The sequence below is a fragment of the Elephantulus edwardii genome, unplaced genomic scaffold, assembly GCF_000299155.1.
Source record: "Elephantulus edwardii isolate Elephantulus edwardi_28Jun2011 unplaced genomic scaffold, EleEdw1.0 scaffold00048, whole genome shotgun sequence".
NCBI lineage: Eukaryota > Metazoa > Chordata > Mammalia > Macroscelidea > Macroscelididae > Elephantulus > Elephantulus edwardii.
This window is the reverse complement of record NW_006399798.1, coordinates 16,779,990-16,792,358: the sequence shown is the minus strand read 5'-3', so window position 1 is coordinate 16,792,358 and position 12,369 is coordinate 16,779,990.

Here is a 12,369-nt window from a genome sequence, read left to right as displayed (position 1 = left end):
AGATAAAGGTATTATGATTTGTTCCGTTACAAAGTGTAAAGAAAGCATCCTGTATTCTAACTTTGAAAATGTTGCTCATTCTTTTTTTTTTTATTTTAAAATTAGCTCATTTATTTTAGACACATAATTTAAAAAAATTCAGTCTGTACATTTTTAATATGTTCGAAGTACCACGCACTGTCTAGCCTTCGGGAATACAAGATTGGCTTCCTCCGGTCTGTAGGAAGCTCCTCTAGTTTCCTAAGAACATGAGAACACCCAAGCTGGCAGGTCCAGCAAGTGAGTAAATAAGGACATCAGTGCTGTGTAGGACGCAAACAAAGAGGATTCCGGGATTAGGTGGTCAGGGAGGTCTCTCCAGCTGAAACACAAAGGAGAGGAAGGAGCCGTGCTGGGAAGGGGGGATGGAGACAGCCCAGCACCAAAAACAGCGGGAAGGAAGGGCCAGGTTGGGGTTGATACATTTGCCTAGAGGGGCAGGTGGATCTCAGCCTCCACTTCTTTAGAAATAGGGGTCAGGTGAGCTCTGGTGGCCTAGTGGCAAGAAGGAGCACTGCAATCCTGGAAGTACGTTCGAATCCACCAATCTCCTCCTGTACCAGTCAGATCTGATTTGACTGTACACATACAAAAAATAATAAAATTAAATTTAAAGAAAAAAAGAAGGGTCAGATTCTGGGGTTGGTGGGTGAGACTTATGAACCATAAAGGGGTTTGAATTTTACTTTCAAATGACAAGAAACCACAGATGCATTTTTTTTTTTTTAATTATTTTGTGTGCGTGTACCGTCAAATAAGATCTGACTGGTACAGGAGGATATTGCGCCTCCTTCTCCGGCAGAGCATCTGGTGGATTCGAACCGTGTTTCTCTGGGATTGCAGTGCAGCTTCTTGCCACTAGGCCACCAGAGCTCCCCATCACAGATGCATTTTAACAGTGAAGATAAATAGGGGAGCTCTGGTGACCTAGTGGCAAGAAGCTACACTGCAGTCCCAGAGATATGTGGTTCAAATCCACCAGATGCTTTGCCAGAGAAGGAGGGGCCACCTCCTCCTGTACCAGTCAGATCCAATTTGACCGGACACACACAGAGAAAATAACAAAACGTTTACAAAAAAAAAAACCACCTAAAAAAAAGAGAAAATCATGTGTGAGATGATCTGATTTACATTTTAGGATCTGTACTAGGTATCAGCAGACGTAAGAAACTGCACTGCACTCTCGAAGGCGCGTGGTTCGAATCCATCAGCCACTCTGAAGGAGAGAGATGAGCAATCTGCTTGCACACAATTAACTGCCTCTGAATACGTGGGGGAGGGTCAGCTATGGGTTGGCTCCAACTCAGCAACACACAGCAACAACATCAATGGAGCCCTGGAGGCACAGTGGGTTAAACACTGAACCGCAACCAAAAGGTTGGTGGTTTGAATGCAGCAGCTGCTCTGCAGGAGAAAGACAAGGCAGTAGGCTTGCCAACATTTGCAGCCTCAGAAATCATGTGGGCAAGTTCTTTTCTGTCCTCTTTTCAATCTTTATGCAGAACAGGTTATCTGGGAGACTGGGCTCGATGAGGAGAAATATAGCATCAGGATTGGAGGAAGAATCCTCAACAATCTGCGTTATGCAGATGACACAACCCTGCTTGCTGAAACTGAAGAGAACCTCAAGCACTTGCTGTGGAAGATCAGGGACTGCACTCTTCAGTATGGACTGAGACTCAATATCAAGAAAACAAAGATTTTCACCACTGGGCCGATTGGCAGCAGCATAATCGATGGTGAAGAGATTGAGATTGTTCACAGTTTTGGTTTGCTTGGCTCCACAATCAACACTCTTGGCACTAGCAGCCAGGAAATTAAAAGACATATTGAGATGGGAAAGTCTGTGGTTAGAGACCTCTCTAAAGTGCTGAAGCGCAAAGATGTCAGTCTGGAGACTAAGGTGCGCCTGATACACGCCGTGGTCTTTGCAATCACTTGCTATGCATCGGAGAGCTGGACAACGATTAGGGATGACAGAAGGAGAATTAATGCCTTTGAGCTGTGGTGTTGAAGAAGAGTGTTGAATATACCATGTACTGCTAGAAAAACGAAGAGGTTTGTCCTGGAGAGGGTGAAGCCAGGCTGCTGCTTGGAGGCAAGGATTCTGAAGCTTCACTTGACATAATTTGGACATGTTGCAAGGAGGGACGGGTCCTTGGAGAGGGACATCATGCTTGGGAGGGTGGAGGGACAGCGCAGAAGAGGAAGACCCTCAATGAGATGGATTGATTCAGGGACTGCGATAATGGGGGTGGGTGTGTCAGAGATGGTGAGATTGGCACAGAATAGGGCAGAGTTTAGAGCTGTTGTACACAGGGTCGCAATGAGTTGCAGGCAACTCAATGGCACATAACAACAACAAGAGCAACAACATGGCCTTTATGTGGGGAACGGATGGGCAATTTCCTCCCGTGTGATTAACTGCCTCTGAAAACCCGGCAGAGGGTCAGCCCTGGGTCATCAGTTCTTACTCTTTATGGCCTTTATGAATCTGAACTGACTCTTGACAACGGTGGGTTTGGTTTTGTTTTATTAGGTATCAGCCAGAGTTCTCCAAGGGTGGGAGGAAGACAGACACGTTCATAAGTGTCTGAGTAAAATGTGCTCCGTGTGATTGTCACAGGCTTATTGTTCTGAGATGCCTTTGGGTAAACTCAAACCACCGATCTTTTTTTTAAAATTTTTATTTTATTATTTTGTGTATGTGTGTACCGTCAAATCAAATTTGACTGGTACAAGAGGAGATTGCCCCTCCTCCTGCAGAACATCTGGTGGATTCGAACCCCATATCTCGGGGACTACAGTGCAGCTTCTTGCCACTAGGCCACCAGAGCGTCCCTCAAACCACCATTCTTATCATTAGTGGCTATGTACATTGACTCTTTGGTCTACCCATGGATCCTATATATAATGAGTGATATATGTGTGGGTGTAGGCATCTGTGTGTATTCATACACACTATGCATCAGAGAGCTGGATAATGACCGAGAGGGAATAGAAGAATTAATGCCTTTGAGTTGTAGTACTGAAGAGTCTTGAACATGGACGGCCAAGAAAATAAGTAGGTCTGTCTTGGAGAGAGTGAAACCAAGTTTCTCCTTAGAGGCTAGGATTTTGAAGCTCTGCCTCTTATACTTTGGCCATGTGGCCAGGAGGACTCGAACTTTAGAGAAGGACATCATACTTGGAAGGATGGACAGACAGCAGGAGAGGAAGACCTGGGTGAGATGGATTGACAGAGTAACTGGGGCAATGGGAGTAGGTGTATTGGAGTCAGTGAGACTGGCTCAGGACAGGGCAGGCTTCAGAGCTACTGTACATAAGGTCGCTATGAGTCATAGGCAATCGGATGGCACATAACAACAATATGGCTCATAATTACCCAACAAACAACAGATTGGAACCTTGTCCTACCCTGTGTCACCCTCATCATTTTCACCTTGTTCAAGGCCATTGTTATAGTCATTGTACAGTCCATCTTGTGGAGGGCCTTCCTCTCTTTCTCTGACTCTCCACCTTTCCCAACATGTTGTCTTTTTCCACAGATTAATGCTTCCTGATAATGCACCAAAGTATGTGGATAAAGCTTCACTGTCCTTGCCTCTAAGGAGCACCTTGATTGTGCTTCTTCCAAAACAGACTTGTTTATTTTTTTTTTGCAGCCAAGCGCTGGGGACTCCCTTTCATAGGGTCGCTATGAGTCACGACGGTACTTAGTAACAATAACATCAACATAGAGAGAGAGAGATCAGCTGGCCCAGTGGACAGAAAGCGATGCTACCAAGCCAAAGGTGGGTGGCCCTGGGCCTGTCTTTCATTGTTTTTGTTTAGACATTCCTCTAGGTGTAATAGCCCTGGTGTACAAGTTGCTGTACAGCAGTAACTTGTGGTTGCCTTGAGGCTGAACACTGTGACACTGATGTGTCAAATGTGTTAATGGCTGGTTACCCAATGTGGAGAGAGAGTGGGGTGGAGCTCCCTGATTAAAACAAGCGTGGAAGGAGGAGTGGCATCCACTTCCATAATAGCTTGCCTCCTGAAACCCTATGAACCTGGAGAGAGGATGAAAGACACCCAAGCATTGAGGACTCTCCTTCATAGGGTTGCTATGAGTTGCCTGCGACTCGACAGCACTTAACAACAACAAACAACAATCACAGTATATTCAATATTCTTTGCCAACACCACAATTCAATGGCGTCAATCCTTATTCTGCCATCCTTATTTACTGTCCAACTTTCAGGTCCATAGAAAGCAACTACGGCATGCCTCTTAGTCTTTTTTTTTTCCTTTTCTTTTCTTGGTTGTGTACTGTTCAATCCGATCCGACTGGCAGCGGAGTATCTGGTGATGGATTTGAACCATGCATCTTTGAGACTGCAGCACAGCTTCTTGCCATTAGGCCGCCAAAGCTCCCTGCCTCTTAGTCTTTAAAAGGTTCTCTTTGCTCTTTAGCACTTTAATGAGGTCCTTGACAGAAGATTTCCCCAACGCAACATGTCTTTTGATTTTTTGATTACCACTATCAATGGTGTTGATTGTGGATCCAAGTAAAAGGAGTTGACAACTTCAGTTTTTTTTCCATCTATTACGATGTTGCTTATTGGTCCAGTGGTAAAGATTTTTGTTTTCTTGCTAATGAGATGTAATCCATACATGTTGTCTCTGATCTTCTGCAGTTAATGCTTCAAGTCTTTGCTTTCTGTGAGCATGATTGGTAATGAGTCTTCCTCTAATCCTGATGCCACATTTGCTCTGCATACAGAATAAGTATGGAGAAAGGACTTGACACATACCTTTCCTGATTTTAAATCACGCAACGTCCCCTTGTTTTGTTCAGACAACAGTTTCTTGGTCTAGGTATTAGTTTCATATGAGCATTATTAACTATTCTGGAATTTCTGTTCTTCTTAATATTATCTATAATTTGTTGTGATCCACACAGTCAAATGCTTTAGCATAGTTAATAAAACATAAGTAAACATATTTTTTAAAATTCATTAATTGTTGCACATTTTCTTCCCTTCCCCTGTCCACATCACAGTTCACCTCTTGTTCTGGACTGTAAACAGCTTGCTGGTAGCCAACTTAGCTGAAATAGGTTTGAGCTACTTAAAGTGCTACTTAAATTAGTATTTGATTAAATAGTTGAGTCTGTTATACTTAATTCATCAAATGAGATCTTTACTTTTTTAACTGCTGAAAGAAAAAAAAATTATCAATAACTCAATTAGCATTTACAGGGTCTATTGAGTTAAAATGTTTCGACTATTTAGCAGAAAGTGATAAACAGAGAGAACACAGGATTCTTTATGATTCAACTTTAGATTTTAAAGGGAGGTCTTACAAAGAGGAATAAGCATGGCAGTGTTTTTCTGCCACTGGTTTTATAATTATTGTCTACTTGTCTGTTAAGGATTGATTGAGTTTGGTGTGGTGAGTCTGGGTCATTTTAAATTATCCTTAAGTCATTATTTTCAGCAATTCCCTCAGAAGACTGAAAAATATCCATACTGTTGCCAAGGCATACATGACCATTTTTCCTTATGTGTTCCTCGAGAGAATTTGCACCTCTTACCGGGAAAACATGGCTTTGCCCCCTGCCACCAGAAAAATCAATCTTGGAGACGGAGGGCAGAATGGAAAAAGCAGATTTATTGTATACCCTGTTGTTAGGTGCCTTTAAGATTGAACCAACTCATAGCTGACTAGCAGGTTTTCAGAGGCTGTAAAGTGTACAAGAGACAAGATTGTCTTTCTCCTGAGAAGCAGCTGGTGGATTAAAAACTTACACCTTTGGGTTGGCAGTGCAATACCTTACCCACTATATACAGTATATTTAATAACATTTTTATATAATAATTGTGCTTATATAGAACCAATACATAGAGAAAGAAGCAGTTATCCAAATAGAACAAAAGAACATTCTATGGCTTAAAATCAGGGAAATCCTATGTTAGTATTATATCCTTTCTCCACATCCATTCAATTCATATGCTGAGAAAATCCTTGGAGAAGCTGGACTATATGAAGAAGGATAACCTGAGAGCTTTGTTGGCCTAATGGCAAGAAGCTGCACTGCAATATCAAAGATGCAGGGCTTGAATTCTCCAGATGATCCTCCGGAGAATGAGGGGCAAACTCCTCCTGTGTCAGTCAGATCCAATTTGACGATACACCAATTGTAAAAAAAAAATAACCTGAGTAATATGTGTGATATGACTTCATTGCTGAAAGTGAGGACTTGAAGCACTAATTGCAGCTCAAAGATTACATAGCCTTCAGTATGGATTACATTTCACCATCAAGAAAACAAAAATTACCACCACTGGATAGACCAAGAGGCAATATTGCAGTCTTGTTGGTGAGTAATGTAGAGTCAGAACTGACCCATCCCTGACTCTCTGGCAGATTTTTCAGAGGCAGTTAAATCGTCCAAGAGGAGATTGGCCAGCATTTTCCTGTGGAGCAGCTGCCTTGAACTGCGTCCCTTCAGGATTGCAGTGCAGCTTCTTGCCACTAGACTATGAGAGCTCCCTATATTACAATAGATAAAGAAAAGACTGAAAGTGTTCATGATGCTGATTTCATTTTTGTGGTGCCAAGGGTTTATTGTTCAAAATCACTTTCCTAACCATTGACTGATTTTGCCACATTTCTGAGGGGGATCATTCAAATACCTGTGTTAGTTATTCTACCAGGGGACTGGCCATTCTGCAGGTTTAAATTGAGCAGGTTCATTGGCAGAAATTTGGGAATCTCAATACCAGCAGGGATGAGGAAGCGGGGAATGCAGTGTGCATCCTTCAGGGCCAGTTTTCTGCACCAGCCAGACTGGAATCTACGCAAAAGCAATCGAGAACCAGAGACCAACACAAGGCAGAGCTGACTTGAGACTTCTGTCCCATGGAGCCAGAGCCAGAAGCCTTCACCCTAGATTGCTGGGGCTCTGAGGGGAGACACCATAACTGGCAGCACTAAAGAAACTTTGTAACTCTGACCTAAATCATGAGGTGGATGGTCAAAGGGCCTGCAACCATGCTTGAGAAGCTGTCTGGACTGAGGGATTGTCTCCTGCTTGTTATTGTTGTTGTTATGTGCCATTGAGTCGCTTGCAACTCATAGCAACCCTATGTACAAGAGCCCTAAACTCCATTCTATCCTGTGCCAACCTCACCGTCTCAAATGTACTCATTCCCACCACTCCAATCACAGAATTGATTAATCTCATTGAGGGTCTTCCTCTCCTGCACCGTTCCTCCACTCTCCCAAACATGATGTCCCTCTCCAAGGACCAGTCCCTCCTTGCAACATGCCCAAAGTATGTCAGATGAAGCTTCAGAATCCTTGATTCCAAGGAGCATTTGGCTTCACCCTCTCCAGGACAAACCTGTTTGTTCTCCTAGCAGTGCTTGGTATATTCAACACTCTTCTCCAGCACCACAGCCCAAGGGCATCAATTCTCCTTCTATCATCCATATTCACTGTCCAACTCTTTGATGTATAGCATGTCATTGCGAAGACTATAGCCTGGATCAGGTGCACCTTAGTCTCTAGCCTGATGTCATTGCTCTTGAGAGGTCCCTGACAGCTGACTTTCCCAATGCAATTCATCTCTTGATTTTCTGGCTCCTGTTACCAAGGGTGTTGACTCCTGCTGCTAACCTGAATTTTAGACTGTTAATGTCCCTAATAAATGCCATATAACCCTAAGTATGGTTCTATAAAGTCTGTATGGTCATTATGATGAGTTTTGGACCCAGTAGAGTAGTAAAATTGGTGCTGGAATTGGAAGTAGGTGCAGGAGCTTAGGAAACCATGTCTAACCTTACAGAGGTTAGTTTTGTACTGCGGATGCTGTTGATGGGGACAGTTGCCCTTTATGGAGTTAGGAGAAGTCAGACTTTGCTATCCCCATGCTGCCTACACCCATTTTACAGTTTTACTTGGGTCCATAATGAGTACCTATAGAAGCAAGAGTTAAGAAAAATGCTATGTTACCATGGGAAAATCTGTCAAGGACCTCTCCAAAGCGCTAACAAGTAATGTTGCAGGTTAAAGACTAAAGTGTGCCTGATTCAAGCCATGGTATTTTCAATTGATTCTAATGTACCTGAATGTTGCACAGTGACTAAGAGTGACAGAATAAAAACTGACGCCCATGGATTGTGGTATTGGAGAAAAGAATTGACCACTCCATGGTCTGCCAAAAGAATATATTTATTTGGAGCTCTGGTGGCCTAGGTGTAAGAAGCTGCACTGCAATCCCAGAGGTGTGCAGTTTGAATCCACCAGATTCTCTGCTGGAGGAGGGACAGTCTCCTCCTGTGCCAGTCAGATCCGATTTCATGGTACACAAACAAAAAATAATAATAAAAAAGGAATACATTATCTTAGAGGAAGTACAATCAGAGTATGTCTTATAGGTAAAGTCAGTGAAACTTTGTCTCATGTCTTTTGGACATGTTATCAAGAAGGCCAGGCCTTGGAGAGAAAATATCACAGGGCCAGAGAAAGAAAATGTTGTTGTTGTTAAGTGCTGTCGAGTCATATATGACTCATAACTATCCTATGAATGAAAGACCTGAACACTTGTATAACTTTCATCATTTCTCCAAGTCTATAGATCGACACAGGGACTGTAAAACAGGCTGCATCAGGGGACCTTTGGTGGCCTAGTGGCAAGGAACTGCAACTACAATTCCAGAGGTGCACGGTTCAAATCTACCAGATGCTCTGCCGGGGAAGGAGGGACAATGTCCTCCTGTACCAGTCAGATCTGATTTGACGGTACACTCACACAAAAGTAATAAAAAAAAATTTTTTTTTTAATGGGCTGCATCAGATGGCACAGGATAGGGCAAGGTTCAGACGTGTGGATCATTGGGTTACTGTGAGTCACAGTCACACACCTGACTGGATTAACAAAAACATCAGGGAAGTGCTCTTTCAAGGTCCTCTATAAGGTCATACAGGAGTCACTCCCATGGCACTCACAGGTTGAGCTGAGTTAAGGGTTTTTAAGAAGGAACACCTTGAGCGCTCTAGGCTACGGGGAGCTCTGGGGCCTCATGATCCCATCAGTGGGATGTAGATATGCCTCATCTGAACTGTGTCAAGGAAAAACACTTTGATTCAGCACATCATATAAAGAAGGAAAGAAAATAGGAAAAGGAGGTTTGTGTTTCAGAACAAACCTAGCAGTAACTCAAAAGTTTAAAACAGTTAGGGAGCTCTGGTGGCCAAGTGGTATGGAGCGGCAACTACAATCCCAGAGGCGCACGGTTCGAACCCACCAGATGCTCTGCCTGGGAAGGAGGGACACTCTCCTCCTGTACCAGTCAGATCTGACGGTACACGCACACAAAAATAATAAAATTTTTAAAAAAAGTTTACCTTTTCTGTTAAATGAAGATGTCATCTTTTGATACAATGTCTGAGGGTCCTATTATTTAATAATTTTTATTTGTTTATTTTATGTGTGTACCGTCAAATTGGATCTGACTAGTACAGGAGGCGATTGTTCCTCCTTCTTCAGCAGAGCATCTGGTGGATTTGAACCACGCACCTCTGGGATTGTGAGGGTCCTATTATGTTAATAAAAGAGAGTGAAGCTCAGCTATAAAGTGTAAGGCAGAAAAGTAAAGAGCAACAAACAGATTTAAACTTGATAAGGAAGTCTTCCTCAAAACTGTCCTCAGGCGAAGGGGTTAAAGATCTCCAGCCTGGTAGGAAGGCCTCCTTCAATGGTTCTTCCAGGCTAAAAGGACACATCTCTCTGTTAGACTATGTTAAGGAACTTTTTTTCCCTTTCTTTTGCACTCCTGGCTCAAATAGCTATTAATTTTTCATTTTAAAGAAAATGTTAAGGTCAGATTTTCTCAGTGCTTTCTTTCACAGAGCGTGGTTATAGATCCAAGTAGAATGAAGTAGTTGGCAACATTTAATTGTTTTCTCTCCATTTATCATGATGGTTATTGGTCTGATTGTGAGGATTTTCATTTTCTTCCCTTATTCATGACGTGAAAAAGGGAGAAGACAGGAGAACAGATGTGTTCAAACTATGGTTCTGACAAAGAATATTGAATATCTATGAACTTCCCAAGGAAAAAAAACTAAATTTATTTTAGAAGAAACAAAACTAAAATGTTCCATAGGAGTCAGAATGACAAAGATGTCAACTCCATCACTTTTGATACATTATCAGGAGAGACCAGTTTCTAAAAAAGGACCAAAAGCATGATGGAAATTCTCAGTAACGTGAGGAGACACAATGTCCACACTGTGAATTCAAACATACCAATGCCTACGAAGAAAAGACCGCATCAAGCACTGTTTTCCATGAGGTCACTGCAATCTGGAACCATCTTGACTAACACACACTTCTACAACTGGCTCAAGAGGATGCAGAAAATTTCTGGATCCCTTTCATGCCCACCGGAGGACAGTAGGCAGATCATTGGGGATTTGCAGTTGGGAAGGTGAGAGATGATAGAGTGGGGGGTAAGGATGGCTGAAATGGACATATGGAGAGAGGGGTACATGTGAGATGCTTTATATGTAGAATTGTCAGGACTTAATGATGGACGGAAGGCAGGAGCAAGAGATGGGGTCCTGTCCACATGGAGTGGGCAGAGCACAGGTGTGGGGCTGGGAAGAATGACATTTTAGGTCTGTTGAGCTTGAGCCACCTACCTGGAGATTTTAATTAGGTCTTGGAAATGCAGATCTGGAAATCACTTGGGGAGGTTGGGGCTGGAGGTAAAAATTGGAGGGTCATCAGCCTGAAGATCGAATTTCATCCATGTACTGAATTAGATAGGTGCATTGCAACAAAACGGTTTCTACCCAAGGCTAAGCAAGTGCAGGAATCTGGAAATGTAGTACTCAGCTTCCTGCAAATTGCTAATCCTTCTGCATTTGAATGAGAACTCAGCATTTGGAAAGACAGGAGCCAGTGTCCTCAGTTGCTGTATTCAGAGTTACCCATCTTTTTAACAAATCTCTTTGCATTTCTATTGCTGCATCAGGTAATCCTCACTGAGGGTGCTTAGGAGAAAGGATTCTTCCTTTTCCCTAAACCTAGTTGCCAGGTAGTCATGGTGACCCCGCGCGGGTTGGAGTAAATTTGAGCTCCTTACGTTGGTTTTTGGCCCCCTTTCTCCATGGTAAAGTTTCCCAACAGCTTCTTACTTTACAGTTTTAACTTTCATGGATGGTCACTACCAGTTGCTATTAATTCTCTGCTATTTTTCCAATACAGAACAATACAGAACTGTACATCACACTCAAATGCCGTTTCTTTACACTGAAAAGGCAGGACAAATGCTGGGACCATAAGGCTATTAACAGCTGATTCTTCAGAGGTCCACTTTTCTGGCCTTTCTTCTAAGATGCTTCTGGATGGACTAGAACCTCCAACCTTTTAGTTAGCAATAGAGAGTATTAATTATTTGCTCCACAAAAGGAATAGTGTTGACTGTTTCTACTACTTTATTTATCAAAGTTATGTCAAGTCGAACAAGTCAGACAGGTTTTCTAAATATTTGTTCCAGTTGAAATGTATTCATAATGTGTTGCTATAGTTATGTTTTAAAATCATTTAAGCCCCTGAGTAATCCTGTGTGGGTGATTCTATTCTCCTTCTAACCAGGAGCCTTCAAGACGATTCCAGCTCATAGCGACTCCATGTGTTGTGGAGCAGAACTGCACCCTTGGGATTTTTCAGACTGGGACCCCTGACTTTTCTGCTAAAGTATCTTCGCAGCTCACATTTTGGCCAGTAGCTGAACGCTTAACTGCCTGCACTACCCAGTAACTCCTACAAGTTTCTAAAACGTCCATCTAGTCGATTGCAACCCACATCCGCCTGGAAACCAGAACTGCCCCTATGGTTTCCAGAGCTCTACCGACTGACTGCCACATTATTTCTCCCAGGGAGCAGCTAGTGGCATGGAACCATTCACTTTTCAGTTAGCAATGCCTTAACAAGGGAACTCTGGTGATATTTTCTGCAGTGGGCTGCACTAACCCAAACACCATGCCTCTCTGACAGTTCAAATCCCACCAGTACCTCCTGAAAGATGGACATTTTCTTTCATGCAATCTAGTCTCTGAAACTGCTGGAGGATCAGCTAGCCATCTTTTCCTCCTCAAAAGCAAAGAGGTCAGTTAATGAATGCCTACAACAGCATCAGCAGAGCGCTTGTTGTGGTTGCTAGGTACCTACGACTCATAGTGACCCTATGCAGAACATAACCCTATTCTTTCTTTTTTAATGCATTATTCTTTTTAAAAAATATTGTTATTAATGTCAATGAAAATTTA